This window comes from Dendrobates tinctorius, unplaced genomic scaffold (assembly GCF_039654945.1).
Source record: "Dendrobates tinctorius isolate UK_male_01 unplaced genomic scaffold, ASM3965494v1 ptg000128l, whole genome shotgun sequence".
In the NCBI taxonomy this organism is placed as follows: domain Eukaryota; kingdom Metazoa; phylum Chordata; class Amphibia; order Anura; family Dendrobatidae; genus Dendrobates; species Dendrobates tinctorius.
Window position 1 is genome coordinate 3,289,982 of NW_027361796.1, and position 27,797 is coordinate 3,317,778.

General features: G+C 43.6%; 1 protein-coding gene across 1 annotated transcript in view; it reads right to left on the reverse strand.

Moving 5' to 3' along the window:
• GLIS3 (GLIS family zinc finger 3) overlaps positions 1-27,797 on the reverse strand; it is a 607,612-nt gene that overhangs the window by 351,260 nt on the left and 228,555 nt on the right. The window lies entirely within an intron of this gene.

Genomic DNA, 27,797 nt, shown 5'->3' on the forward strand with positions numbered 1-27,797 from the left:
TAAAATGATGTACATGTACTGTACGTAATAGAATGCTATACTAACTGCAATTATATCACGTGATTGAAGGGCCACAGAATCCATTATGCCAGTGGTTGGAATTAAAGATATAACTTCTTAGATGCTGCAGCCAATAGTAAACGAAGCATCTAGGTGTAAGAAGGAGAGAGGTAGCTCAGAGCGAAGCATCAATATGCTGTCATAGCAAATACAGTAATACAGCTATTACATAAGAAAACCTACAAAATATGTCCCAATCGGTCACACAGTTTACAACAAACATAGCAGGTCTTCAGGGCGTTGGTCCGACAGCCAGTATAAAAAACAGTCAAGGAATCAAAACATAATGCAGCGAGGAACTTCAGACCTTCGGCAAAGATGATGATTATTCATAAAGCGATCTAAGTAATGGCGGCCTAAAAATTAATACAGCCAAATTAGACCTAAATAGTGAAGAACAGCGTGTTAAACGCAAATCACCTAAACGCATTTATTATATTCACAAGATGGAATAAAACACCCCGGATGGAGCTGGATTATATTACACTGTTTTTAATGGCATTTGTTTTACCTTATCCTGTGATGGGATCTAGAATGCCAAAGCCCGGCTTGCAAATTCATCAAAATTTACTCCACATATTGATGCCCCCATAATGCCCCATACACTAGGATTTTACCCCACAACATGATGCTCCATACACATTATGAAGCCCCCATGGTGAACCTCCACCATAGCCAACACAGTGTGTCTTCCACACAATATGATGTTCTTATAGTGCCATTACATATGGTGCCCTGACATTGAATGCCTTATGCAGTATGAAGTCTCACAGTGCCAGTTCAGACAGTGATGCGCCCACAGTGCCCTTTACACACATTATGATACATCCAAGAGCACACACAGAATTATGCCCACACAGTGCCTCACATACAATAATGTCCCCACATAATATAATACCCCCCAGTCCCCCACCCTCATAGTACAGAGTACAACACTTTATAGTGCCCCGCTACTCCCACCTTTAGGCAAAATAAAAAATGTATCAAGCCCTATTCTCACAATGAGCTGAGCAGTTCCCCACTGTTTTATATGTCTCAGAACAGCAGGTGTCTTTGCACCTCCTGCCCCAAACATCAAAGGGCACAAGTGAATCATGAAGAGAGTAGCTATTGCTCCCGGTTCTATGTAAAGATGGAGATAGATAAAAGCAGGACATGCCCGATACCTCTCAGGACTGTCTTGCTGGATCTGGTATGTTTGGGAAGCATGAATATAGATCATGGTCCCCTCAACGCTTACAACAATCTTGATACTCTTTACACATTACAGCTAATCAGCATATAAAAAACTTGATAATTCCACAATGATTCATGAAGTTTATCTGTGGGACTTTCACCATAAATAAACTTCTGAGCCAAGTTACATAGTTACATAGGTTGAAGAAAGATCTAGATCCATCAAGTTCAACCGTTCTCCAATTGTACATTCTTCGTCACTAAATTATATATAAACCACAATGTTATGCTTACTGAGGAAATCATCTGAAAAATGAGACAACCTGTGATAGGCTGTTCATACTACCAGCAACCAGCTTAAGAAGCACATTTATACACATACTATTTGGGCTGTGTGACGGCCAAAGTTTTAGTCAGTGTGAACCTGCTGAAGCTGCTACGACTTAGAAAATGCTGAACAGACAAATTGCTTCCAGCACCTATGTTGTGATAAATCTGCTGCTGAGAAAGCAAGGATACTGACAGTTATTAGGTTAAGCGGGAGTCACACATAGCAATCTCACTAGCGAGATCGCTACTGAGTCACAACTTTTGTGACACAACAGCGATCTCACCAGCGAGATCGCTGTGTGTGACAGCGATCAGCGACCGGCCCCCGTGCCGGTATCGCTGATCGCTGCAAGAAACCTCTGAACATATTTTTCGCCGCTGGTCTCCCGCTGGCCAGCATGCATCGCTGCGTGTGACAGGCGGGAGACCAGCGATCAGCTGTAAAAAATAATAAAAAAATAAAAAATATTGTTATTCTCACCTTCCGACGTCCCGCGCAGCCATCCCGCCTCTCTCCACGCTCCCAGTCCCAGTGATCCTTTGCACGAATGACCGCGAGACGTCGCGCTGCCACGAGACCGTGACATTCTCGCGGTCATTCTCGCAAAGGATTACTGGGACCGGAGCATGGAGAGAGGCAGGATGGCTGCGCGGGACGTCGGAAGGTGAGAATAACAATATTTTTTATTTTAATTCTATTTTTTTACAGGGATATGGCATCAGCGCTAATGAACAAGCGATGCCGGGCGCTCGGCGTCGCTGGTGCTGATCGCTGGTGAAGTTGCCTGTTTGACAGCTCACCAGCGATCACATAGCGACTTACCAGCGATCCTGACACGTTGATATCGTTGTCGGGATCGCTGGTAAGTCACTATGTGTGACTCCAGCTTTATTTAGATTGAAGCATGAAAGAGTACAAAAAAAACTATTTAAAATATTGTTTTCTACAGTCTCCTCTAAAAATGTAAATTACAAAGTAAGTCATATGTATCCTGTAATATCACCAAAAAATAATGATATTACTCTCACTTGTTGTTTAAACCTCAGCCCCCTGGTAAGGGGTTAAACTACAATATTCTGAATAATTTTCCAATTTTAGTGGGGTTATCGGAACAACCTAGCTGTTGCTGTGGCTGTTTCGTTAAGTGGATAATTGTGTACAGAATTCATTTTATTTCCTCCAAGAGCCAAAGTTATTCCGAGAAAGCTGAGTTACAACTCTACCTAGTAATAACGGCTCATAGAGGTAGTCAGAGACAACAGGATGTCTTTACTCTCATTGACAGCAGATTACATAAATACAAAATTAACCTAAAGGTTTTGTCTCAGAGACACTGACTAATCCAGACATTGACTAACACATTACAACAGCTGAAAAAGCACATCCATTCATTGATCAGATTCCAAAGGGGAGAACTGTGTGAGTAACACGTGAACACAGAAGACTGGATATTTATTTTATTCAGATACTATAAAACTAAATTGTTACCAGAAGTATCTCATTCCTCTTTCACGAATGAGCTATGTTTTAAGTTGTACAGTCCTTTCACTGTAAAATCTGTTTCAGAAATACATTCTGAAAGTTTACAGAAGCTCCTCGTGGGAAAAAAGTGATTTTGAGAAGATCATCATTTTTTTCTGACATTTCTCCTTTAGTAAATATTTGTATCAAACTACTAATCCTAAAGCTGAAGGACATTAGGACAATGACCCTAATTTATCAAGATCTGCATGAACAATGCCAGTCTTGATGAAGAGACTTGTTGAAGATGCACCTGATTCATTCACATGATTCTTAATGAATTAGGTGCTACTGAAAAGAGGCGTGTGCATTGCAACAAATCAGGGAGTAAAGGGCCTGTCACACTAAGCGATATCGCTAGCAATATCGCTATAACGTCACTGGTTTTTGTGACGTTATAGCGATATTGCTAGCGATATCGCTATGTCTGATACTTTCCTCAGACCGGCTCCCCCGCTGGTTATCGCTGATGGCGCGAGAACAGCCTGGGCCATTTCTCATCGTCAGCTTCCTGCTGGGCTTCCTGTGGTGCCGACGAGTGACGCGTGGACACGGGCGGGAGGACATCAGGATCGCCTCGTCTGACAGGTAAGTAGCGACCCCTGACCCCTGCTATGTCGCTGGTGAGATCTGCCTGTGTGGCAGCTCACTAGCGATGCACCAGCGATCCTGACCACGTCAGTACCTTTAGATTTCTGGCATAAGGTACACCACAGCTCATCATGGATTAGACGTCTGTTGAGTCTATCCCCAATTTTTCCCCCATCCTGTTAATTTTGACAAGAAATTAAAGCAGAACAAGACTTTCGAGATTTTTAAATGGAACGTATTGTCAGAAAATGACCAAAACACTTGGTAATCTATTTTCTTATTCTCAGAGCCTATATCTACAGTATATTAAAAATAATCATGAAAACGTACAATTTTCATTCTGACTGCTAAGCCTCATAATAGACTGAAAGTTTCTGTTCTGTAAAAATTACTTGTCAACAGTGTCATTACTGTCACAGGTATGATAATGATCGTAGGATAACAAAATGGTCCATCTATAAAACGTAGGATTCACCACTCACAACATATGATGGTCACAGCTCACCTCCACAATGACTTTTGTTACTTATACTCAATGTCACCAAGCGTGCCGAGAAAACTCACCAATAGAAGTCATCTCAAGACACCGGTTCCTTGTGTCCAAGTGTCTTCTGTAAAGCATAATTCTTACATCCAAAGGAGAGAAAATAGAAATTACTAAATAAGCCTCACTGTGTGATGTATAGTTGGTTGCTTCTCAGTAGTTCAGTCAGTATCCAAGTCTGTTGACCATTGGATACATTTAGAAAAAAAAAAAGAAAAAAGGAACCATAGGCTGGATATAAATTTTACTTTTTATTTTATTCTATTTAAAAGGAAAAAAAGTGTTGTCCAGACAGGTTAAAAAGAATCCAACATTCCAATGCGTTTCTGGCTGTAGCCCTTAGTCGTGGAATACCAGAAACGCGTTAGAATGTTGGATTCTTTTTAATCTGTCTGGACAACACTTTTTTCCTTTTTAATGGAATAAAAGAAAAAGTAAATTTTATTTACAGTATATCCAGCCTATGGTTCCTTTTTTCTTTCTTTATTTCATAATTCTTACATGTTACCACTACTTACCATTGAAAAAAAAAAATTGAGCTTGGCTTCAGTTGGTATACATACAGCACATAAACGCATGTTCACATTGGCCATAAAGCATACAAATCCACCAAAAAGAAGAAAGATAGCACTCACCGATCCATGATGAAATTCCGTTCTTTATTGGCAAATATTAAAATATTATGGCCGGGAGAGTGAGTACAGAAGTCAGCAGTAGCTGACCACGGCCGTTTCGTGCCTAGTAGCGCTTCTACGGATCCCATAGAAGCGCTACAAGGCACGGAACGGCTGTCGTCAGCTACTGCTCACTCCTGTACTCACTCTCCCTGCCATTATGTTTCAACATTTGCCAATTAAGAATGGAATTTCTTCATGGATCAGTGAGTGCTATCTGTCTTCTTTTTGGTGGATTTGAATACATTGTGCTTTCCTGGATAAGCACCCGTGATCATGAGGCAAAGCCTGTAAAATGGTGTGATACCGACAGCATAGACTTATAGCTGTACCGGCGGTGCCGTCCGTCTTTTTCTCCTGACACAGTGCATAAAGCATACAAAAGCTACAAAAGACAAAATTAGAAAAGCTACAAAAGACAAAATTAGAAAAACCCTGCTGTAATTAAATTGGCACCCTAAGTTTCTACAGTATGGTGTTCCCACACCTCAATGGCTAGCCCTAAAATCCCTGGTGTCTCCTAAACCTAATATGTAGTTAAAAATGTATCAATAGTAGCGTGATCTATGATGTCAAGAATTGCCAGGCTGCTCAGGTCACCCCCACTGTCCATAATTATAGAAATATACAGGCTCTTAACACCCAGAAACTTATGAAGAACTTGCAGTCTTCTTTGACCCCTATCTCCTCCCTCTCATGTCCTGATTCTGCATTGAAGCATTACAGTGAAACACTTTAAAGTGCCCTGGATGAATTTGCACCCCCAATAAATAGAACACCACAACACAGACGGCGACAACCCTGGCACACCCTGCAAACACGTTTCCTGCAGTGGTGCTCCAGGTGCGCCGAACGTCTGTGGAGAAAATCCAATCTACACGAAGATTTCATTCATTATAAGTTTATGCTTAGAACATACAACACTGCCCTTCACCTCTCCAAACAAACCTATTTCAACACCCTCATCACCTCACTGTCCAATAACCCTAAACGTCTCTTTGACACTTTTCATTCTCTACTCAACCCAAGAGTACAGGCCCCAACCACGGAGCTCCGAGCTGACGATCTGGCCAATTACTTCAAAGAAAAAATTGACCAGATCCGACAGGAAATTGTCATGAACTCATTTTCTGCTCCACCAGTTGAGAGTTCCCATTCCGTTCTCTCTCTGGTGATGACAGGAGGTAGTGCGGTTGGTTTAAGTGGTAGTGATGTGCCACCTGATGAGGAACATAACGATTGGATCTCTGGAGTATCAGACTGGATATAAGACAGCCAACGCCCTATCCTGGTGCTGGTGATTCAGTCTGCTTCTCAGGTCCTGGACTTCAGCTCTCTTCCAGTCTTCTCAAGTTAAGTTTGTTTTTTGCTAATGTTCACACTTGCGCTTGCTGGTCAATTCAGTTTTTTGTGTAATCAGCCTGCCCCTGCTGGGGCTATGCTGAAATTCCACTCCTATTAATCAGTATTTGCCAATCTGCTTTTTGTCCCTTATTAGATTGGCTTCTTTTTTGCTCTGTCTCAGAATATTTCAGAGTGCTGATATAGGTTTTGAAGTCTAGTGACTTCAGGGTTAATTTTGCTATCAGAAGTGTTGGACAATATTTTTGTAGGTTTTTTTGGGCAGATTGCAGACAGTGTCTTTCCTTTCCTGTCCTTTCTAGTTAGTCAGGCCCCATCGTTTGCTCAGCCTATTTTTCTGCCTTTGTTTGTGTTTTCATCTTGTTTCACCGTCAATACATCTGGGGGGCTGTCTTTCCTTTGGGGTCTGCTCTGGGGCAGTTAGTTTTCCTCTTTTCCTGCTTTAGGCTTATGTAGTTCTCCGGTTGTGACGAGGCGTCTAGGACCAACGTAGGAACGCTCCACGACTGCTGCTAGTTGTGCGGGTAAGATCAGGGATCTGCAATCTGCATAGTTACCAACTTCTCTGGTTTTCTGAGACTTAGCTTGCTGTCTTTTTTTCCTCCTCGGTTTCCCATTCATAACAGGAAATTATCTCCCAATCACCTCATACCATGCACTGTCCTTCCTCCCCCATTGCATCTAGCTCACTCTCTGATTTTGAACCTGTCACAGAAGAAGTAAGCAGGCTCCTTGCATCTTCTCGCCCAACCACTTGCACCAGTGACCCATTTCCGTCACATCTCCTCCAGTCCCTTTCCCCTGCTGTCACCCCTCACCTAACTAAAATATTTAACCTCTCTCTCTCTTTTGGTATCTTTCCCTTCTCATTTAAGCATGCCATCATACATCCACTACTTAAAAAACCATCCCTCGACCAAAACTGTGCCGCTAACTATAGACCTGCCTCTAATTTTCCCTTCATCTCTAAACTCCTGGAACGCCTGGTCCACTTCTGTCTTATCCGCTATCTCTTTGATAACTTTCTTCTCGACCCTCTCCAATCCAGTTTCCAGTCTTTACACTCTACTGAAACTGCCCTCACTAAAGTCTCTAATGATCTACTAACAGCTAAATCAAATGGTCATTACTCCATGCTAATTCTCTTGGATCTCTCTGCAGCATTCGACACTGTGGATCATCAGCTCCTCCTCACTATGTTCTGTTCCATTGGCCTCAAGGACACCGTTCTCTCCTGGTTCTCCTCCTATCTCTCTGACTGCTCCTTTACTGTATCTTTTGCCGGTCCCTCCTCCTCTCACCTTCCCCTTACTGTTAGGGTTCCTCAAGGATCGGTTCTAGGCCCCCTCCTCTTCTCCTTGTACACTGCCCCTATTGGTCAAACAATCAGTAGATTTGGTTTCCAGTACCATCTCTATGCTGATGACACCCAATTATATGCTTCTTCTCCTGACATCACGCCAGCCCTTCTAGAGAACACCGGCGACTGTCTAAATGCTGTGTCTAACATCATGTCCTCACTATATCTGAAACTGAACCTGTCAAAGACTGAACTCCTTGTGTTTTCTCCCTCTACTAATGTACCTATACCCGACACTGCCATTTCCGTGTGTGGTTCTGTAGGGTCGGTGGGCCGAGCTGGGGGGGTGGTCCCTCTTCTTACCGCGCAGAGATAAAAACAGAGACACGAAGGAGGCAGATTCTGGGTGCAACAAGTCCAAGTTTATTTCTCACTTGCCGTCCGCCTGACGGCCTCAGAAGCACACCGCACTTCCTTTACGTCACGGCCCTCTGTTTCCAGAGCCGCTTCTTACACACCACACATTACACTGGGGGACGTGTATGCACACACCGTCCCCTCTTCACTCGTCGACGTTCCTGACAGGTCCGTCACTGTGGCCGCCTTAGACCCTTAAACCAACAGCGCTTCCACTGATCAGTCGTCGTGACAAATACGGTGTCTCACACCCAGTGCCTCATCCCTTCTGCGGTTCTTCCTATCAGGACCACCCCCCTGACGTTCTCTCTCCTCAGTCCCCCTGGTTTAGATTCTCCTCACAGCTCACAGACTGTCGCAGTCCTCCTGTCACTGGAGCTCCCCCTGGGGACTGGACCCTTCTGGAACCCTCCCTCAGTATTTATAGCTCTCCCGGTCCCCTGTCACTGTAACCCCGCCCCCATGACCAACGGTTTCTAAAGCCCTAAGCTGATGTCAAGTCCTTTGCTCACACTCCTCCCTGCCATCTAATGGTCAACCCAAGGTACTGCACGTCCACTACACTTTCCTAGCTGTTTCCCCACTGTAATAACTGACACCTACCTACACTGTGCAAGCCTTTCCTTCTTCACTCTGACTAGTCCATCCATCCATCAGGTCACCTTCCCTACACTTCCACTATTACTGCCCAGCAACATGCCCGCTGTCTTGGGGTTATACTTGACTCCGAGCTTTCCCTTGCCCCCCCCACATTCGATCACTGGCTCGCTCTTGTCATCTGCACTTCAAAAACATTTCTATAATTTGACCTTTTCTTACTTTTGACTCCGTAAAAACTCTTACTGTTCTCTTATTCATTCTCGTCTCGACTATTGTAACTCTCTTCTAATCGGTCTCCCTCTTACCAAACTCTCCCCTCTCCAATCTGTCTTGAATGCTGCAGCCAGGATCATATTCCTCGCCAATCGTTACACCGATGCCTCAACCTTGTGCCAGTCATTACACTGACTACCCATCCACTCCAGAATCCAGTACAAACTTATTACCCTCACCCACAAAGCACTCCATGGCTCAGCACCACCCTACATCTCCTCCCTTGTTTCAGTATACCACCCTACCCGCGCCATCCGTTCTGCTGATGACCTGAGGTTAGCATCCTGAATAATTAGAACCTCCCACTCCCGTCTCCAAGACTTTACACGTGCTGCGTCAATTCTTTGGAATGCACTTCCCAGGTCAATACGATTAGTCCCCAATCCCCACAATTTTAAGCGTGCCCTGAAAACGCACTTATTCAGACTGGCCTACCACCTCAACACATTAACCTAATCTATCCCTGGGTGGCACAGTCAAAAGTTTTACCATAACCAGGTTCCCAGCATCATGTTCCCACATGCATTATGCATCCATTAGCCCTCTGTGTCTGTACTGTTACACACTTAACATTATGGTTGGTCCAAACAATCAGGGCAACTGTTACCACCCACCTTTCGTGTCTACCGCTTTCCTCATAGACTGTAAGCTTGCGAGCAGGGCCCTCATTCCTCTTGGTATTTGTTATAATCTGTGTGATTATTGTTATTCTGTAATGTCTATTGTCTGTACAAATCCCCTCTGAAATGTAAAGTGCTGCGGAATATGTCGGCGCTATAGAAATTAAATTTATTATTAATATTAATATTATTATTATTATTATTATGTCATAAATTGTGGATGACTCCTTACTTATGTCAAAGGACATTATATCAGTAGTGAAGGAAGAGGTAACCCTCCACTATTTTCTATACAAATGTGAAAATTGGGGGTATAACTTTGTAATTTAATATACTAGTCACTTCCAAATGCCTCCAAGAAAAAAACAAAAAATTTGGGTTTTGAATACAGTGTTTAGGAACCGCTCACTACACAAAGTATATCAAGCAGCACAGCATGCAAGCTTCACAATGGAAGCAACAGTAGTTTACCCTCCTATCAGCATACGGAATAACAAATGCTGGCATAAATATCCCTTCATTGGAGGTAAAACAGTCTCTGGACAATACTAGCATGCGTAGCTCACTATTACCTGTGGCCAACAATCCCCTGATGAACCCCAGTGCTTCTGGGGACAAATGCGTTGGGACTCTGCAATCGGGATTTCCATAATGGATTAGAAACAAATTAACATGCCTACCGTTTTTGACAGATGAGTACCATCTTTTCTATATTTCACATGAGATATGCATGATAGAAACATGCAAATCATCAAGATTTGCTGTTGGTAGCTCGCTTTGCAAGGAAGTAAAGAATGTCAAGAATATCATCGGTCGGCAATTGCAAAGCGAGCTGTCAGCAGCGGATCTTGATAACTTGCATGCCCAGATGCATTCAGCGTGACAGAACATTCTTCAGACAGCCTTCAATAACTTCATTGATAGCACGGCAAGGCATGAAAGTGTGAATATTTCTGCAAGTATCACTCATACACGATACTAAGCAAATCAAGTTGTTTTGAAAATTGTTTCCATTTCTTCACCATTTGCATATCATTAACATGTCTATCTATGCTATGATGTTAAGACTTGCAGGACTTTTATTATTTGTCTTGCAATTTTAATTTTGAGGAGTGTATATAATACTTTCTGAAAAAAATAGTGAAAATATTTCACAAAATGTCCAGGACTTCTATAAAATGAACTTTGATATCCACTGAAATACATTTGTACTATATTGAGGAGAATCTTTTCCAAGGAAGAATAATGCAGCTTTATTCCATATAAAACTGAAGCCAATGAGACTTCACTTTTTTTAATACAGAGTATTTAATTATATTTCATAGCGGCCTCTCACTCTTTTGCCAATATTTTTCTGGCTCGAAACAATCCATCATAGTGGAGCCTTTTGGAATTTTGGTAGCTGCAAGAAGCTTATAGAATTTACAAGAGACAAGTAAACTTATATTAGTGTACATGATTAAACAGCCTAGTGATGGAAATGTCAACGGTCTGTAGGGATAGGTATAACACTATTTGTCTAATTCATAGTTAATAAACTCTGCAAAGTGAATCACTAGAAAAGAACAAAGAAAATCAAAATACTGAAAATGCTAAGTATAATTACTGTTTATAAGCATATAAGAACATATCATTTTAAGGAAAATTTATTTAGCACAGCTGTCATTATTTGTTCTCTCAAATGTAAATTAATGTGTTGTAGACCTAAGTTGAAAGAATGTGAAAATATGCAAATGTATGCAAATATATGCACATTTCCTTTAAATACATACTCACCATTACAACATGACATAATTTTAGAAAAATACATGATTATTACTTTTTTATTTTATTATTTTAGACTAATCAGTATTCTCTTTAACATTATTTTATAATGATATTATTCAATTCCCCAATTCAGTCTCATATTGGGTACAGTTCACTAACCCAACGTTTGTGCCAGCTGACCTACATACTAGTGCTGTCATTGTCATTTTTGGCTTTTATATTGGACTTTACTATTGGCTGGCAAACAATAAAATGTTAACACTTAAAATGTTAATTGACAGTAAATAAAGAGAATGTATTATTACCAATAAATCATAATAACCAGCAAAAGATGGGAAATTTCCTTATTTCACAATAGAGGCAGGTTTAACATTAAAAAAATGTAAAAATAAGTACACACTGAAAACAATAATACATTAAAGTAACAAACCATGCAAAATGTATCCCCTGTTAATCCAGGTTCAGAGTGCTAGAGATCAGAGCCTGACCCAAGCATTCTCTCTTGGTATCATGATGCCATACACTGCCCCCTTCAGGCCCTGCATTGGGAGTAACACAGCGGATACATGGCATAGTCCTTTAAATTGGACTAAAATACAAATGTGTCTTTTTCATGTAAAATACAAAAAGCTATTTAAATGATCAAATTGCAATGTGTTAAAGGAATTACTTCCAAATGTGTGAAAGGATAGCGTGAATTATAATTTTGTAAGGGGAGGGGGCTTGCAGTAGGGAGTTTAGCAGGCTACTTAAAGCTGGCTACACGATGTATAATGGGATAGTTTCCTTCAGTGCTTCACAATGTGTTAAGTATGCAGAACAGAATGTAATGTACACTTTTTATTTAACGATTATCAACTCTTCATTTCTTGTTACAGAGTATATGAAAACATTTTGCCAAGCAAATTTAAATTTGCCAAGAAGGAAGACCGAGAAAAAGAAGTGTCCCGTGACCTGCATTAATTCTAATATTCAGTTAAACTCAAGCCAATAATCCACAGTAGGTATTGGCCACAGCTGAGGCACAGGAGTGATGTGCCAGCCCTGTGCTCCCCATGCTATTGCTGAAATTTTAGAGTGCTTCCATTAGTCACAGTATATAGAAACTGATGTGTACAATAAGTTCTATCTGAAGCTGACCAAATTCTGTCGTGTTTCTATGTGTCCACAAAATAAATGTGAAAACAAAGAACGGGACAGACAGAAGGGATCAGGAACCAGAAGAAAATGAATAAATTGTCTAACACCAGTAGGATAGATTTGAAACAAAGATATCAAGATGTAATAAAAATGCAAAATTTCAGCTTCAATTGACAGGATTTTAAGTCTATTTTTTTACATAACTTCATTTTAACAACCACAAAAGCAATTGGAAAAATAGTGAAAATGAGAAAAAAAACTGACACTCACCTTGTGGCTAAGGCCTCTTTCACACATCAGGTTTTCGCCATCAGGCGCGATCCGGCGCTTTTGACAGAAACCGGATCCGGTTTCCCCCCCATTGACTTGCATTTGCGCCGGATCGCGCCGGATGGTCATGCGTTTCATCCGGTTTTCGCCGGATCCGGCAATGTGTCGCGATCCGGCGTCTGGAAAAAACGGCTACTGTAACGTTTTTTGTCTCCGGCGAAAAAGCCGGACACGCCGGATCCGGCGCGTCCGGCTTTTTCACACAATGAAAGCCTATGAGCGCCGCAATGCGCCTGATCCGGCGAAAGCCGGATCCGGTGGCCGGATCCGGTTTTTTTGGTCTGAGCATGCTCAGTAGCTCTGCCCACAAGACATATATAAAAGCAAGACAGTGGGACCCACAGCCACACCCAACATGCCACCCAAGAAAGCAACCAAGCACAGCAGGAGAAGGCAGGAGACCACTGCAGCACGATCAGCACCACCACCACCCCAAATGGAGCAGCAAATGGAACATGCTGAGGAGGGGAGGCCAGCAGCAGATGAGAGACGGTAATTATCAAATCCCCCATTCCTCCAAACTAGGGCTATTGAATATCAAGATATTCATTGGCCCTTTGTTTCTCTTTATTCAACAGCCGCCCAATAGATGCAGCAGCAGCAGCAATGGCAGCAGCTGGAACACCACCCACAGGCATGGAGTGTGGCCACCAGGAAGACAGCACATCATCTTCTGGGAGCCCTCCCTCGCATCGTCAGCGTTTGACGGTAAGTTTTTATTTCCAAAATCCATCATCTCTGTAATATATGTCTATTCATTGCTTTTTATTTCAAAACAGGATTCACAAGATGAAGAGGAGCTCCCAGAAGAAGAAGGAAGGGGTGGACAGACACCTGGAGTGGGCTCACAATTGGTAAGTTTTTTGCATCAAACGCAGAAACACAACATCACACTACACACAACACATAGAAAACAATGTTCTGCAGACCACACACAGCAAACAAATGCCTACATCCAAAGACATAACATTTTTTGTTTTCTTCTCTAGTCTTCCCAATCTGGTGCTCGGCCAAGAGGTCCTCGCAGTGCCTCCCAGGGTCGTCGGCGACAGCAACGCGGCGGTCACCAGCGTGTAAGTATAAATATTTTTGCTTTGTTTTTTTGCACTTTTTATTTCATTTCTTTTGTGGAGGCTAATTATGTTATTTTTGTCTTTTTCTTTAACAGCCTTCACAGCGTGCTCCCGACTCTGACGGTGAGGATGGAGGACTCGATGAGGACCACCTCATCGATCTCGTCAGAGAAAGGGAGCCGCTCTGGAATATGGCTGACCGCCGCCACGCTGACCTTATCGTTACCCGACGACTCTGGGAGGAAATCTGTTCGCTCCTTGTGGGCCGCTGGGAGGACCTCAATGTTCGGGCCCAGATTAAAGAGCGTAAGTATATACAGTACCGGTTGCTTGATGTAAACCAGTGTTTCCCGAACTCCAGTCCTCGTGGTCCCCACGGATCATGTGTTCAGGATTTCTATTTACTATGGAAATCCTGAAACCATGACCCCTGGGGACCATGAGGACTGGAGTTTGGGAAACACTGATGTTGTATACTAACCACTTTGTCCTTTCTCGTTTCAGGGAACAGAATTGTGAATCGGTGGCGGTCTGTGAGGGATCGTTTCAAGAAGGAGTTCAATAAAGAGATGCGGGCCCCGAGTGGATCTGGAGGACGCAGGAGCAAGTACAAGTACGCAGAAGCCCTGTCGTTCCTCCGGGAAACAATGGTCACTAGAAGGTAAATATTACACACCACATGTGAAAAAAAATGTTAGATGTAAATTTTTTTTTTCAGCCAGGGCCATACCATGTCAGTATTTTAATTGTTTTTTTTTCTCTTTATTCCACAGCACGGTGAGCAGCACTCGGGAGCCTGCACGATTGGACCCTTCTGATGCGATCCCTGAGGAGACCGGCACCGAGGGACACTTCGACCGCCCCGGTACATCTGCACCTTCCCAGCCTTCCCACACATTCGACCCATCTGTCCCATCCACCAGCACAGGAGCATCGTGGCCGCCTACATTACATGAAGCTGCTGGTGAGGAGATCGCTTTCCCTTTACCCCACCCTTCTGCCCCTGCCACCTCTAGTACACCTGCGGGTACTGGGCGGCAGAGGGGTCAGGAAAAGACTTATGCGCCAGAGTTCTTGCATCTGAATGCATCTTTCCAGAACTGTCTAAAAGTCTTGTCAGAGCAAATCTCCGCAGGCTATCAGCAGATCAACTCCAGCATTCTGGAGGTGAAGACACTTCTGCAAACCATGCATTCAGAAGCAAGATCTTCGCCAAACCACACCTTTTTCAGGTCTGTTGTGGAGCGCATGGAAACGCTCTCTCCTGCCCAGCAGATGCATGTAATGCATTCATGCCACGCTGCTCTCCAGCAAGTTACCTCCCAACCTCCTCCTCCCACCACAGTAGTTCCTCCACCTGCACCCCCTCCAGCCACTTTCCATCCTCCCCCTCCTATTACATCTACACCCCCTCCAGCCACTTTCCATCCTCCCCCTCCTATTACATCTACACCCCCTCCAGCCACTTTCCATCCTCCCCCTCCTATTACATACCATCCACCTCCCCAGCACCATCCACCTCCCCAGCACCAGCAACCTCCCCAGCACCAGCAACCTCCCCAGCACCAGCAACCTCCCCAGTACCAGCAACCTCCCCAGTACCAGCAACCTCCACAGTACCTGCAAACTCCCCAGTACCAGCAACCTCCCCAGTACCAGACATCTCCCCACTTCCAGCAACCTGCCCCGTACCAGACATCTCCCCACTTCCAGCAACCTGCCCCGTACCAGACATCTCCCCACTTCCAGCAACCTGCCCCGTACCAGACATCTCCCCACTTCCAGCAACCTGCCCCGTACCAAACTCCTTCCCCATACAACTTGCCATCAACATCATCTGCTCCTACAGTCCCTGCCCAACCCTCCACTCCACCACCCACCACCTCTTCTGCTTCCCACATGTCCACCCATTCTGTAGTTTTTTCCACACCTTCACCTCTAACTGTTCCTTCCCCACCACGATCCCAGTCCTCTCTCCACACTCCCAGTGTCGAAGTGTCCCGCAGCCCCTCCAGCAGTATTTCCACCACACACTACACAGATTTATAATGTGTGTATTTAAATAAAAATGACCAGTTTTATGGTTTCAAAGCTTTATTAAACAAGTTTATTAAAATTTTAAAAAAGTTTACTAAAAAAAACATTTTTCAATAAAAGTTAAATTATTTTACACTGGTTGTCTGTCATTTCTTTCTGCGGCGAAAAAGGTTAAATACAGGGTATTTAAAAGGTGAAATGGTATTCAAAACTAGGTATATAACTGTGGGTAAATTTTAGCTTTTTGCCACAGTTGTGTTCCTGGTTGTGTTTGAAGCAAAGTATTTCACCTAAAAAGTTGTGTTTATTGTTGGTGATTTCCTAACAATGTACACAACTTTTGTTAAAAGGTGAAATACTTAGCATAAAACACAACCAGGTACACACCTGTGGCCTAAAGCTAAAAATAGTAAGACCATGACAAGATAGCCAACTTTGGTTGGCAAAGGTATATACTGTTGGTACAGAAGGTACACAAGTTTGGTTAGGGCACAAATCTTTCACACTCTGTCATCCTGCCAGTGTACTCTGCCTTGAGGTGACATTAAGTATAGTGCAAAATTGTCCCTCATTACTAAAACCGTCACAGAACTTCTAGTGGTAATGTCATGGTAATCTTGCAAGGTGGTTTCTTCAGAGGTGTCCTCAATGGAAATGGGTTCCTTGCAGATAACAAAATTGTGGAGTACCACGCACGCTTTGATCACCTCGTCCACAGTTTCTGTCTTGAGGTTGATCGCAGTCAATAGGACCCGCCATTTGGCTGTCAGAATACCAAAGGTACATTCAACCATTCTTCTTGCTCTTGTGAGGCGGTAATTAAAAATGCGTTTTGGTCTTGTCAATCCTCTGCTAGAGTACGGTTTCAAAAGGTGTTCTGACAGCTGGAAGGCTTCATCCCCTACACAGACAAATGGCATAGGTGGACCAGATGTTTGCGGCAGCGGTCTAGGTGGTGGGAACTGGAAGGTGTTTCCATACAGTTTACGCCCCATGGCAGACAGTTTGAAAACTTGAGAGTCATTGGAGCGGCCATAGGCCCCAATATCAACCGCAATAAATTTGTATTCCGCGTCAGCGATGGCCATGAGGACAATTGAAAAATATTTCTTGTAATTGAAATATTCCGATCCCGATCCAGCTGGCTTTACAATGCGGATATGTTTCCCGTCCACAGCGCCCAAGCAGTTTGGAAACTGACATATCTGTTGAAACTTGTCAGCAATTTCAATCCACCTCTCTGTTGTGGGCTCTGGTAAAAACTCTTCAGCTAAGGAGTCCCACAGTGCACGGCATGTGTACTTCACAATTCCAGATATGGTGGAAATCCCGAGTCTGTACTGGAAATGCAGTGACGAAAGGGATTCTCCAGTTGCAAGAAATCTGTGGGGAATTAAAAAACAATAAATTAGTTTTAAATCACAGCATTACATACCAAAACTGACCTATAACACTTGGAGATACAAACTACCACCAACAAGATTGCAGTGAAAGTGTGCTCTGATGCGAGCATATCCAATAAATGTGGCTTACCTTAAAGTCATCATCAGACGCTCTGCGGGTGAAACAGAGAAGCGGCAATAGGTGTCCGCTTTTCTTATGAGGTGTGCAATGCGCTCCACCAAGTAATCAAAATTCTCCATTTTCATCCTAACATATCCAAAAAATTTATCCGGGTTTCGTCGAAGGTCCATGCAGAGTGTAGAATAGACCCCATGCGTCATTCTCTTGGCTGTGATGGGGTGGATCCACAAACGTCATCTACGATGCCTGATGCGCTGCTGTCTCGCTCTCTCCTTCTCCAGAACAATCACCCTCAAACGATTCGCCTCCGCTATAAAATCCGCCAAATTCTTCAAAATATTTCCAATGACAACATCCATCTTCGCCAGTAACTTGCTCTTCTCTCCAACCTGCACTTTCTCCTCTACAACCTGTCAAAGAAGGGCTGTAGGAACATGCAATATATAGTTTTCCAGTAGCCAATCCCGTTCGGAAGGCCACAAGGGTCAATTTTAAAAACCGGATCCGGCGTAATCCGTCGAAAAACGGATAGAAAAACGGATGAACCGGATGAGACGGATCCGGTTTTGTCTGTCAAGAAAAAGACAGATCCGGCAGAAAACCGGATCCGTCACATCCGGTTTTACGAAACATTTGCCGGATCCGGCGTTCCGGCACGACGCCGGATCGCGCCTGACGCCGAAAACCTGATGTGTGAAAGTAGCCTAAAACAGTCCTTTATCAATTACCGGACAGAAGATACAGAAAAAGAGTGACTGACGTTTCACATCGTCAAGCTCTTCATCCAGGCTCTTCGACTGAGCCTGAATGAAGCAATTGACAGAGTGAAATGGATGTAGTTCTTTCCTTCTGTATCCTCTATTCAGGAATTAATAAATGACTGTTTTAGCCACAGTTTTTTCATCTTGAATTTGTTGAGTGCCAAGTGTGGATGTTATAGAGCTGACTCGGAATTTAAACAACTGAAGCCATATGCACATGTAACTCCTATATACTATATCTTTTAGCTAAAACATTAATGGCTGCAATAACAGGATCAGTCACCGATTCATCCCGCCAGTGGTTTGGGCAGCATGAATCAGCTCTCAGGTTTCTTATAACATACAATGCTTACCAGGAAGAGTTAACGAAAGGCATGTATATATATAATTTATAGACACGTTTGTAAACACTGACACAAGTCTGCAAGGAAGGAGAAAACAGTGTGGAGAGTGTGGTTCTTAAATCTGTGACACCTAAGGTCATTATTGTTGCTTTCAAGGATTGTGGCAGGAAGCAATAAAAAACATTGGAGCTAAGCAATACAATCTTGTTGAGCCTGCATGAGACTCCCAATGCCACCCCTATCAGCATCTGTAGTGTATATGAATGACAGACACTTCTTAGTTTGAATTAATTCTTTTTGTTTACACATTTCTTTATTTATGTGTAAATGTTTTCTCTGCAATACCTCTTGGAATACTGCATGCATGAGATCAACACGTAGGACTCCACTATTTCCTGTAGGTCGATGAAGTGAGAATCTGCCGAGCAAATATACCCCTGATGTCACATTATTGACCTACAGGAAAAAGTTGACTCCCACATGTTGATCTGATGCACGCAGTATTCCAGGGTATTCCAAGAGGTATTGTAGAGAAAATATATTCCTGCTGTTTGTATATTGTATTTTTTGGACTATTAGACTTTAATAAGACTATAAAATTTGGAGGGTAATTGGGGGTGCATCTTCTACTCTGGATGTACCTGCTATGGCTGTGTACAGGGGAGTGGGGGAGGGAGCGTCAGGAGCAGATGAGGGGGTCACAGGAGGCAGGAATCGGCGGCTGTGGCTAACACTGTGCCCACTGTTAAGGAGAAGTTAATATTCACTGCTCTCCACGCCCATAATCCCTCCCACCTCTATGCACTTAAGCCAGTGCCAAGAGATGGGAGGGACTATGGGCATGGGGAACAGTGAATATTAATTTCTCTTTAACAGCGAGCACAGTGTTAGCCTTAACCGCTGGCTTCCACAGTCGCCAGGCAATCACATGTGCTGCTACTAAAGAGAATGAATAGTCACTGCTCACCATGCCCATGGGATTAGTGAATGTTCAGTCTTTTTAGTAGCGGTCACACGTGATTGCCAAGCAGTTGCAGGAAGCCGGCGGCTGCGACTAACAGTGCACCTGCTATTAAAGAGGATGTACACCAGGATGGTGATGCGGGGGCCATGTATACCAGGATGGTGATGAGGGGGCCATGTATACCAGGATGGGGATGAGGGGGCCATGTATACCTGGATTGGAGACATATATAAACCTGGATGAGGGATTTTGTACAGAGTCGGGGTATATTACCCCTGTAGCAATGTCAGCAGCAGATCACCTCACTCATAACAGTGCGTCATGACCACATTTTGTGCTTCAATTTTTTTCCTATTTTCCTCCTAAAATCCACAGTAGGTGTGTCTTATGGTCTGGAGTGTCTTATAGTTCGAAATATACAGTAATCGTTTTCAGTACTCTAGCACTCAAGTACTTTAGTATTACTCTAGAATCCCTGTCAGAGGGAGCAATTAGATAATCCCAAAATCTCCTCCCAAGCGCAGGTTCACAATATCATATTTTATTTCAATTTATTAAGTAAGTATATTTCTAAAGGTTCTATTGACATGAAATTATCAACAGATGACAATGGACATACTATTCTGTCCATGTGCCCTGGGACTTAATGCCCATGGATGGAATAATACGTCATACGCGATAAGCCGCACTCGCGGGGGGAGCGCGGCTAATCGCTGCCGGGTGTCAGCTTTTCTAATAGTGGAACTGATGTTACCGGCTGCTCAATCAGCAATCATTTTATATCTAATGAGATGGGACTATTTGATAAAAGAGGGTGCTGTGAATAACAAACATAACAAGAATGCACTACGTAAGAGACAGCACTGTAGATAGCAGAGGAAGCTATATAATAAGAGATGGCATCGTATATAACTAGAGAGGATGGTACGTAATAAGGGACGGTGTTATACATAACAAAAGAGGAAACTATGTAACTAAGGATGGTGTTATACATAATAAGTGAGTACACTTTATACTAAGGAACTGTGCTATACATAAATGAGTACACTATATACTGAGGGATGACGTTTTACATAATAAGCGAGTACACTATATACTAACGTCTTTCTCCACCTCCCCCTGTTCTTAAATCCATTATAAATGCCCTTCCTCCCATCCAACTCCCAAACACCCCTCACTGTCCTCCTCAGCCCGTATCCCATTATTGTCTACTCCCCCACCTCCATTATTGCATTCTCCCCCACTACCCCATTAATGCTCATTGCACCACCTCCATCAATGCCCATTCCACCACCCTTGCCCTTTTTTCCACCACCATCACAGTCTTTTCCCCACCACCTCCACCATTTCCTCCTCCCCCACCACCCCATCAATGTCCCTTTCTATTGCCACCATCATTGTCTCCTTCCCCACCACCCCTATCATTGCCCACTCCACATCCTCCATCATTTCCTCCTCCCTCATCATCCCCATTATTGCGCTTTCCACCATCACTGTAATCTCCACCACCACCATCATTGTCTTTTCCCCACCACCCCATCATTGCCCATTCCACCACCTCCATCATTTCCTCCTCCCCACCACTCCCATCATTGTCCTTTCCACCACCTCCATCATTGCTTTCTCCCCACCACCCCATCATTGCCCTCTCTGTCACCCCATCATCTCTACACATTCCCCCGCAGCGCTACACACGCACATACACACACCACTCATATGTACATACACACAGCATCTCTCACCTCTCTGCACGCTCTCCTGCGGTCCTCGCCGACAGCTTCCTCTCACTTGGACAGCGGCCGTGGCGCTGAATAATGACATCATCCAGCCACACCGCTGACTGCTGTGTGAAACAGGAAGCAGGACAGATCACTGCAGCTCCGCTGCCTTTTTCTCTTGCAGGCAGCGAAGCTGCTGGGATCTCTCCCTGCCGGCCGCACGAGTGCAATCTGGCCAGGGCCCCCCAGAGCCTTGAGGCCGGATAAACAAACCAGACTGCCCTCAGTATTAGCCGCCCTGCAGTATCCCCCCACTACCTCCAGTCCCTGGTGCTACCGCACTGGTTGCACATGTGGTATGTCTGCTCCTAAATGCAAGATTTCAGACAGAGGTGTGAAAAGAATTATTAGAAGAGTTATCCAAGAGCTGAAAGAAAGACCTGGAAACAGTAGGTACAATGGTTTAAAAGAATACTATAATGCACTCAACCTCCATGGCCTGTATGCACGCTCACCACAAATGACTTCATTACATTACTGAACAAAAAGCATATTTAAGCGCATTTAATATTTGGTCAACAACATTTAGACAAGCCTGTGAAATACTGTGAGAATATAGTCTTGTCAGATGAGGCCGAAATTTAACTTTTTGGATTCCATAATACACACCATGCTTGGAGGCCAAAAAGCACTGCAAATCAACCTCAGAACACCATATTAACAGTTAAGTTTGAAGGTAACATTATGGTGTGGGGCTGTTTTTCTGCACATGATACTGGCCAACTTCATATAATTGTAGGAAGGAAGAATGGACAAATGTACTGAGGCATTCTTATTTAAAATCTGCTGCCATCTACCAGGGTGACGAACATGAAATGAGACTGGACATTTCAGCAAGACATTGGTCCCAAACACACAGCTAAGGAAACTCTCAATTTGTTTCAATGAAAGAAAATAAAGCTGTTAGAATAGCTCAGCCAATCACCTGACCTAAATCCAATAGAAAATTTGTGGAAAGAATTAAAGTTCAGAATTCATAGAAGGAGCCCACAGAACCTTCAGGATTTGACTAGTGATTGTGTGGAAGAATGGGCAAAAATCACACCTTAGCAATGCATGTGACTAGTTTCTTCATACAGGAGACGTCTTGAAGCTGTCATCACTAGTGATGGGCGAACCCCTGGATGTTTTGGTGCCGCAGGTTCAACTGAACATTTACAAAAAAAAGTTCAGCTTGGGTACCACTACAGTACCAGAACCAAGACCCCATTCAGATGAATAAGGGTCCCGAACAACTGTTGTTTGCCACGCTGTCATCTTTCTGACAGCATTTCAAACACTGCCTCTGGTCGGTGGTAAGATCATTACCACTGGTCAGAGAGTTGCGATTCCCATTCTGTTAGATGACAGTGTGAGCCAGCTGCTGTGTCCAGTGGTAAAAAGTTTACAGGTGACATTAAGCCCACAGGTTAGTAATGGAGAAGCGTTTCTAAGTGGCTTATCCATTACTAACCCCATAGTTATAGTGTAAATAAAAAATACTCAGAATAATGTAGCTTATTTGAAATAAAAATCAATGCCCTGTTTTACAAATTTATTTAAAAATAACAATCACAGTTATACTCACCTTATGCTCATTACATTGAAGCCCTTGTCCCCTGTAAAAAAACAGAAAACAATGCACAACAAAAATGGTCACCTTACACCCATTCCATTGAAGCACATGTTCTCTGTATTTTTATTGAACGGTAAGTGATAAGAGCCAGGCAAAGCGCTAGAATTGGTGCATCTAATAGATGCACCTCTTCTGGGGTGGATAATATCCATGGCCCCTTACCAGCTTGAGAATACCAGCCCCCAGCTGTCTGCTTTAGCTTGGCAGGTTGTCAAAAATGGGAGGACCCCATTTTCGACATGAGAGAAAAATGCAGCATGCTGCAATTTGCAGCATAAATTGGATCGCACACATCCATTCAAGCCGATGGGTGTGTGTCATCCAAGCATAATGCAAACCATAACCAGGTTCCCCGCATCATGTTCCCACATGCTTTATGCATCCATTAGCCCTCTGTGTCTGTACTGTTACACGCTTAACATTATGGCTGGTCCAAATAATCAGGGCAATTGTTACCACCCACCTTTCGTGTCACCCCTTTTTCCTCATAGATTGTAAGCTGGCGATCAGGGCCCTCATTCCTCTTGGTATTTGTTATAATCTATGTGATTATTGCTATGCTGTAATGTCTATTGTCTGTACAAATCCCCTCTGAAATGTAAAGTGCTGCGGAATATGTCGGCGCTATAGAAATAAAATGTATTATTATTTATTATTATTAACTATGCTTGGATGACCTCCGAGTGCAGTTCGATTTCCGAGGACTCACACAATGGAGGAGATTGAGAAAATTTGTTCTCCATCTCCTCACCTGATCTATGATTCTTTCATCTGAAAGAATCGGATCATATTATGCTGACACTGTGTTAGGGAGCTATCCGAGTATCTCAGGCGCACTCGAGTAATATATTCGAGTCCCCGCAGCTGCTAGACAGGCTTAACACATGCAGGGATAGCCTGTCTATTGCAGCCACGGGAATTCGAAAATATTACTTGAGCACGCCCGAGATCCTCAGATAACACCCGAACATGCTTGGATAACACGGTATCAAAGCAAGCTTACTCAGGGTTGGACTGGCCTACCGGGGAACCGGAGGATTCTCCGGTGGGCCCTGCCACTTACACCTGCTGGCATACAGGACTGGCAGCTGCCTAGGTCCCTGCTGCTCCAGGGGCCCCCAGACAGTGGCGTGTCGCTACTAGTGGCACACCCAGCTGCTATGGGGCCAATGAGTCAGGGAGGTCCGCCCAGTGCCAGCGGAGCAGCAGCTGGAGACAGGCGCCTGTCCGTGCTGCTAAAGAGTAATGAATATTCACGCTTTCCCAAGCCCCCATGGGCGTGTAGAGGAGTGAATATTCATTTCACTTTAATAGCAGGCAGTGTTAGCCACAGGCTGAGGCTAACACTGCCCGCAGGGCTGGACATACCACAGGTAAAGCTGGTGTGGCTGCATCAGGGCCCCTGCAGAGCGGCTAACACTGAGGGAAATCGGCGGGCAGGGAGCGATCCCTGCAGCTCCACTACCTACAGGAGAAAATGGCAGCAGAGCGGAGCTGCAGGGATCCGATACCATCCTGCTTCCTGCCCAGTGTTTCTTGTCTGACACAGCAGTGCAGCTGTATGATATCATCATTCAGTGCGTGGTTGTTTCAGATAGAAAGCTGCCAGTGACGAAGATGCTGCCAGGATGTGCTGCGGCTGCAGGGAACGTGCAGAGAGGTGAGTGGTGCTGTGTGTGTGTGTGTGAGTTTGTCGTGCGGTGCTGTGAGTGTGTGAGAGTGGTGCGGTGCTGTGTGTGTGTGTGGTACTTTGCATGTGAGAGTGATGCTGTGTGTGTGTATTGGAGAGGGCAATGATGTAGGTGATGTAGAGAGCAGTGATGGTGTGGTGGGGGAGAAAACAATGTTGGGGTGGTAGAAAGGATGATGGGAGTAATTGGGGAGGAGGCAATGATGGAGATGGTGGAAAGGACAATGATAATGGTGGGGGAGGCAATGATGGAGGTGTTGGAATGGACAATGATGGAGCGGTGGGGAGGAGGCAGTGATGGAGGTGGTGGAATGGGCAATGATGAGGGTGGTGGGGAGAAGGCAATGATGGAGGAGATGGAAAGGGCAATGATGGGAGTGGTGAGGGAGAAAGCAATGATAGAGGTGGTGGAAAGGACAATGATCGGGTGGTGGGGGAGAAGGCAATCATGAGGTGGTGGGAGAGAAGGCAATGATAGTTGTGGTAGAAAGGACAATGATGGTGGTGGTGAGGGATGAAGCAATTATGGAGTTGGTGGAATGGGTAATGATAGGGGTGGTGAGAGAGAAAGCAATGATGAAGTTGGTGGAAAGGGCAATGATAGGGGTGGAGGGTGAGAAGGCAATGATGGAGGTGGTGATGAGGATAATGATGAGGTGGAGGGGGAGAACAATGATAGAGGTGGAGGGGGGCTGCATTATACTATATAATGGGGCTGCATTATACCCTATGAGAAGGGCTGCATTATACTATATGAGTGGACTGCATTACACTTTATGAGGGGGCTATATTATACTATATGAGGGGGGCTGCATTATGCCCTATGAGGAGGATACAGTATATACTATGGGCAGCTACATTATATCTTATGAGAGGATTGCATTTTACTCTGACAGAGCTACATTATATTCTGTGGAGGGGCTGCATTATACCCTATGAGGGGGCTACATTATATTCCATGGGGGGCTACCACATATCCCGGCTACATACTTAAGACATGGAAGAACTTATATTATATCCTGATATTAGCTTGTGGGCCCCAAGAATGACTTTCTCTGGTGGGCCCAAGGTGCTCCAGTCCGACGCTGCGCTTGCTCATCACTAATAAGAACGTCATCGGTCTGACCCTGGCTTTGATGTGGGCTCTGGTGCTGAGCCTGCATCTTTTCCAGCATTTAACATGTGCTGGCCAGAAGCGTGTCACAAGACCAGCCCATCGGCGCGGCGCCCCTGTCTGCAGAAGACCCCTGTGCCTGTCATTGTAAATTTCCTATGAAATCTTAGGAGATCATGATTTATGCTACACATAGCAGGGCTGAAGCCCTGCTATTTGTAGCACAGGCAATCGGATGATCACAGCTTCAAGTTTCCTAAGGAGACTATTGAAGCCAGTAAAAACTTTTTAAAAAGTTTTAAAAATCTTAAAAAAATAAAAAAACAAAAGTTCAAATCGCCTCTTTTTTTGCTCCATTCAAAATAAAATAATAAAAAAAATACACATATTTGGTATCACTGCATTCAGAAATGTCTGATCTATCAAAACATAAAGTAAATTTATCCAACTGAAAGATGGCATACAGTCATATGTAAAAGTTTGGGCACCCCTATTAATGTTAACCTTTTTTCTTTATAACAATTTTGGTTTTTGCAACAGGTATTTCAGTTTCATATATCAAATAACTGATGGACTCAGTTATATTTCTAGATTCAAATGAGGTTTATTGTACTAACAGAAAATGTGCAATCTGCATTTAAACAAAATTTGACCGGTGCAAAAGTATGGGCACCCTTATCATTTTCTTGATTTGAACACTCCTAACTACTTTTTACTGACTTCCTGAAGCACTAAATTGGTTTTGTAACCTCATTGAGCTTTGAACTTCATAGCCAGGTGTATCAAATCATGAGAAAAGGTATTTAAAGTGGCCACTTGCAAGTAGTTCTCCTATTTGATTCTCCTATGAAGAGTGGTATCATGGGCTCCTCAAAACAACTCTCAAATGATCTGAAAACAAAGATTATTCAACATAGCTTTTCAGGGGAAGGATACAAAAAGTTGTCTCAGAGATTTAACCTGTCAGTTTCCACTGTGAGGAACATAGTAAGGAAATGGAAGAACACAGGTACAGTTCTTGTTAAGCCCAGAAGTGGCAGGCCAAGAAAAATATCAGAAAGGCAGAGAAGAAGAATGGTAAGAACAGTCAAGGACAATCCACAGACCACCTCCAAAGACCTGCAGCATCATCTTGCTGCAGATGGTGTCACTGTGCATCGGTCAACAATATAGCGCATGAATAACGCCTTTTTGTATGACCAAACAACTCAATCTTTGTTTCATCAGTCCACAGGACCTTCTTCCAAAATGTAACTGGCTTGTCCAAATGTGCTTCTGCATACCTCAGGCGACTCTGCTTGTGGCGGGCTTGCAGAAACAGCTTCTTTCGCATCACTCTCCCATACAGCTTCTCCTTGTGCAAAGTGCACTGTATTGTTGACCGATGCACAGTGACACCATCTGCAGCAAGATGATGCTGCAGGTCTTTGGAGGTGGTCTGTGGATTGTCCTTGACTGTTCTTACCATTCTTCTTCTCTGCCTTTCTGATATTTTTCTTGGCCTGCCACTTCTGGGCATAACAAGAACTGTACCTGTGTTCTTCCATTTTCTTACTATGTTCCTCACAGTGGAAACTGACAGGTTAAATCTCTGAGACAACTTTTTGTATCCTTCCCCTGAAAAGCTATGTTGCATAATCTTTGTTTTCAGATCATTTGAGAGTTGTTTTGAGGAGCCCATGATGCCACTCTTCATAGGAGAATCAAATAGGAGAACTACTTGCAAGTGGCCACTTTAAATACCTTTTCTCATGATTTGATATACATGGCTATGAAGTTCAAAGCTCAATGAGGTTACAAAACCAATTTAGTGCTTCAGGAAGTCAGTAAAAAGTAGTTAGGAGTGTTCAAATCAAGAAAATGATAAGGGTGCCCATACTTTTGCACCGGTCAAATTTTGTTTAAATGCAGATTGCACATTTTCTGTTAGTACAATAAACCTCATTTGAATCCAGAAATATAACTGAGTCCATCAGTTATTAGATATATGAAACTGAAATAGCTGTTGCAAAAACCAAAATTGTTATAAAGAAAAAAGGTTAACATTAATAGGGGTGCCCAAACTTTTACATATGACTGTAATGAGAAAAAAATATCGAAACAACAAAGTTACTTTTATTGGCAGCAGCAACACTGCAATAAAATTAAGTAACGGGCGATTAAAACATCATATCTACCCCAAAATGGTATG